Source organism: Mus caroli, unplaced genomic scaffold (assembly GCF_978045245.1).
Source record: "Mus caroli unplaced genomic scaffold, Mus_caroli_1 scaffold_14, whole genome shotgun sequence".
In the NCBI taxonomy this organism is placed as follows: domain Eukaryota; kingdom Metazoa; phylum Chordata; class Mammalia; order Rodentia; family Muridae; genus Mus; species Mus caroli.
The window spans coordinates 29,108,341-29,113,010 of record NW_028227269.1 but is presented as its reverse complement, the minus strand read 5'-3'; the positions used below and the strand labels follow the sequence as shown (position 1 = coordinate 29,113,010).

The 4,670-nt window shown below is 41.8% G+C and overlaps 1 pseudogene; it reads left to right on the top strand.

Moving 5' to 3' along the window:
* Positions 1-376: 376 nt before the first annotated feature.
* Positions 377-1,677, top strand: LOC110307320 (uncharacterized; annotated as a pseudogene).
* Positions 1,678-4,670: the final 2,993 nt, after the last annotated feature.

The window sequence follows — 4,670 nt, the reverse complement described above, 5'->3', positions numbered from 1 at the left end:
CTATTGAAACTTTAATTTGGAGTAAATGGCTCAGCGGTTAAAAGTCCTGACTGCCCTTCTGAAGGTCCTGAGTTCAAATCCCAGCAACCACATGATAGCTCACAACCTTCTGTAATGAGATCTGACGCCCTCTTCTGGTATGTCTGAAGACAGCTATAGTGTACTTACATAATAATAATAAATAGAATCTTTTTAAAGAAATATGTAATCATATTGAACTTTAGTTGAAAGAGGCAAGTCCAGTTTCAAAATGGAGGGCCATGATCCAAAGGAATCCGAGCAGTCGAGGAAGCTGTTCATTGGTGGTCTGAGCTTTGAAACCACAGACAATAGCTTAAGAAAACATTTTGAGAAATGGGGAACCCTTACATACTGAATGAGAGATCCCCAAACAACATGTTCCAGGGACTTCATTTAGTGACCTACTCTTGTGTTGAAGAGGTGGATGCTGCAATGTGTGCTTGGCCACACAAGGTTGATGGGCGTGTGGTGGAACCAAAGAGAGCTGTTTCCAAAGAGGATTCTGTAAAGCCTGGTACCCATTGAATGGTGAAGAAAAAAATTGTGGTGGTACTAAAGAAGATACAGAAGAATATAATCTGAGAGAGTAGTCTGAAAAAATATGGCAAGATAGTCATAGAAGCTATGGGAAAGGATGGGAAAAAGAGAGGATTTGGTTTTACAATCTTTGATGATCATGACAGTTGATACAATTGTTCAGAAATACCACACTTTTTTTTTTTTTTCGAGACAGGGTTTCTCTGTATAGCTCTGGCTGTCCTGGAACTCACTTTGTAGACCAGGCTGGCCTCGAACTCAGAAATCCGCCTGCCTCTGCCTCCCGAGTGCTGGGATTAAAGGCGTGCGCCACCACGCCCGGCTAATACCACACTTTTAATGGGCATAATTGTGAAGTGAAAAGGCCCTTTTAAAACAAGAGATGCAGTCTGCTGGATCACAGAGGTTGTGGAGGTGGATCTGGCAACTTTATGGGTCTTGGAGGAAATTTTGTTCCTGGAGGAAACTTTGGTGGAAGAGGTGGCTATGGTGGTGGAGGTGGTGGCAGCAGAGGTAGTTATGGAGGTGATGGTGGGTGTAATGGATTGGGAGGTGATGGTGGCAGCTATGGTGGTGGTCCTGGTTACAGTGGTAGAGGAGGTTATGGAGGTGGTGGATGGGGTTATGCAAACCAAGGTGATGGATATGGTGGAGGTAGAGGTGGAGGAGGAGGATATGATGGCTACAATGAAGGAGGAAATTTTGGTGGCGGTAACACCAACAATTGGTGTTGGTGGGAACTACAATGACTTTGGAAATTATAGTGGACAGCAACAATCAAATTATGGACCCATAAAGGGGGGCAGTTTTGGTGGAAGAAGCTCAGGCAGTCCCTGTGGTGGTGGCTATGGATTTGGAGGTGGAAGTGGTGGATATGGTAGCAGAAGGTTTTTAAATAAAACAGAGACAGCTACAGTTCTTAGCAGGAGAGAGGGAGGAGTTGTCAGGAAAGCTGCAGGTTACTTTGAGACAGTCGTCCCAGATGCATTAGAGGAACTGCAAAAATCTGCCGTAGAAGGAACGATGATCCATAGTCAGAAAAGTTACTGCAGCTTAAACAGGAAACCCTTCTTGTTCAGTATTGTCATAGCCATGGTTTGCAAAAAGTACAGCTATTGATTAGTGCAATGTAGTGTCAATTAGGTGTATGCTCCTGAGGTCTCTTATCTGTTGTAGTTTTGTCTTTTTCTTTTCAGTACATCAGGTATATTGCCCTGCAAACTGTGGTAGTGGTACCCGGAATAAAAAAATCAGGAATTTTAAACTTTTCAATGTTTGTATAGTGCAGTTTTACTAGGATCATTGGGAATTACTATTTCACTCTCTTCTTTTGTCACTAGGAGAAGAACACCTGCAGAAGACACCCACCCAGCAGCTCACCTGCCATACCCCGGACAGGCACTCCAGCTGTCAGTTTTGGCTCTTTTTCAGGTATTCACTATGAAATATGAGAATCCTCTTAACATTCGTAAGAAATCATTTACTAAAATATTCTGAATTCTTATTATGACTTACTAATGTACTATAATTAGAAGTTTTCAAAACTGAATAGATTTGTGTTTTGAGAGTTGATTATGATTGCTGACTGCTTTCCTTACAGTGTTTTCTCATGTTGAAGACATGGGGAGAGTTTAGCCCCTGGTTAAACAAGAACAGCCTTACACACACATGTACATGCAAGGAGAAGGCGAAGGGTGATTCATTCATATGCCTTGTTCTGCTGACTGCATTAATCAATGGTTTTCTGATCATGTAGTGAGTACTCCTATTTCACTCATCCCTCGTGCCCCTAGAGCAACACAGCTTTGTCTCTGTTGTGATAGTTTGTTGGCATTTCAGTGAGACTGATACTCTTTCACAAGAGGTTAGTTTGATAGACCATGAAACTGATTTTTACCTCAAAGCGTCCCTCTCTGGCGCTTTTAGAAGCCACCACGTTTTGTAGATTTTCAAGCTGCTTTTAAAATATTTCATTCGTGAATAAATGCTGAGACCGCTACTTGGATGGTTTTGTGCTCAGCAAGCATTTCTGTGAAACACTGAGTCCTTATAACTCAGAACTTGGGCCAAAACTCACAGGAGGACAATACTTTACCCTGGCTCTATGCCTTCATGACTACAGCTAGAAGCTACAGGTTCTAGGAGCTGTGGTTAGTAAGCTTTGAGACAAGAGCTTCATTTTCCTTCTTCATTAGGTTTTTACCATTGCTGGGAATCTGGTAGACTGGCCTTCAAACCTGCTCTTCAGAACCACCTCCAAACGGCCGCTACTGAAGGAACATCCAAGGGAACCTCCAATCTAGCCTTTCTGTGGCTCAGTCTAGCCAACAGCTAACTCACACAAATATTATGAACTCACTGACTTCTAATTATGTATGTATGTACACACACACACACACACACACACACACACACACACACACGTTACAGCAAGTCCAAGGGAGTAGTACCTCCCATGAAACACTTTTATGTTTCCACTATGACCCATTGAGTGAGTCAAGCTTTCACTGTATGCTAACATCCTGCACTCCAAATGGGAACAAAACAATTCTTGTTCACTTTGTCTACAGTATGTGAAAATCTAGTGTAACCTCCTTGACATTGCCCATGACTGGAGTAGAGCATTTGCCCCACCCATCAATGGACTGAGAATGTGTCTCTATGAGAGAGCCTACACTCAGAGTGTGGGAACCCTCAGTCAACCCTCATCATCACAAAGAAAAGTACAGTAATAATTTGATGAAATCATATGACAGAAAATCACCCATGTATAGTAATACTGACTCTTTTCACCCCATCTCTTCTGCGAAGAGAGTCATTCGTCTCTCTTATTCATTCATTCTCTTACTCTATTCATTCCCTGGTAAACTTTCTAAAGGTAAGGCAGGTATGAGAGATGCTGCAATGAGAGCTGCCGGAAGCACATGCTCTGTACTGTTCCTCGCACTGTTAGAATCTTATCCAGATTCAGTGGGCCAGGATCCTGCAGTCAGTGCCACTGCTTGGCTTTCCTCCTACTGTGGCATTTCTTTCTGGAAGTTATGTCTTGCAACATATAAACCATGTGTCATCATATACTAAGTAATCCCACTAAAGGAAAAAGATGCTGGCAACAAACCCAATCGGGAGAACACTTGCCTAGAGTGCTCATAATGGCAATGTTCATTCCCTAGCACTGCCTATAAAACTCAAAATCCATTGACTTTTCAAAAGTTATTCAGTGAGTTTATTATATATTTTGTCAAAAAATTTCACATTAAGTGACAAATTCTTAAAGATAATAGTAAGACAATATGTGATCTCCATAATATATGTAAACTAAGAAATTACAGAAAAGGAAAAGCCCAGGTAACATTAACTACATTTAGTCTTAAAAATTAATGGAAGTAATTGAATATTGTATTTTTGACATAATCACACTTTGGTGACACTGAACTATATAATAATATATAGCATGAAATGCGATGCGTTTATTATAACAATGGAAAAACAATCCAATTTGTCACAAAGCCAACTTATTATTGTGTGACTAGAGAAGACCCATATTATGTAGTATTTTAAAAATCTTTTTCTTATTTATACAAAAATATTACATGTATCAGTGGCTGGCTTAAATAAACAAGCATGTTTCAGATATGTTTTGGGATTTGAAATTTCTTAGAAATAATGTCTTAAATGGTTCTGAATTATAAGAACGTTATGAAGCAAATTAAGGGCACAAATCCCTTCCGGTCTGCCAGCACCAGGGTAGCTAGGGCGCAGAGTTGACTGACACCCGCCAACTACCCACAAGACCCGCCACAGGATCTTAAGACCTCTGGTGAGTGGAACACAGCTGCTGCTCCAATCCAATCGCACGGGACCTGAGACTGCATTAATTAGGGAAGCAGAAAACCCGGCCTGATCAGGGGCACAAGTCCCTTCCAGTCCACACCAGCACAGGGGTACCTTGGGCATGGAGTCTGCAGACACCCATAAAGTATACACAGGACCCTCCATGGGATCACAACTTCTGCCAGGAGGCAGGTTCGAACACCAGATATCTGGGCACCTTCCCTGCAAGAGGAGAGCCTACCTGCAGAGAGTACTCTGAACACTGAAACTCAGGAGAG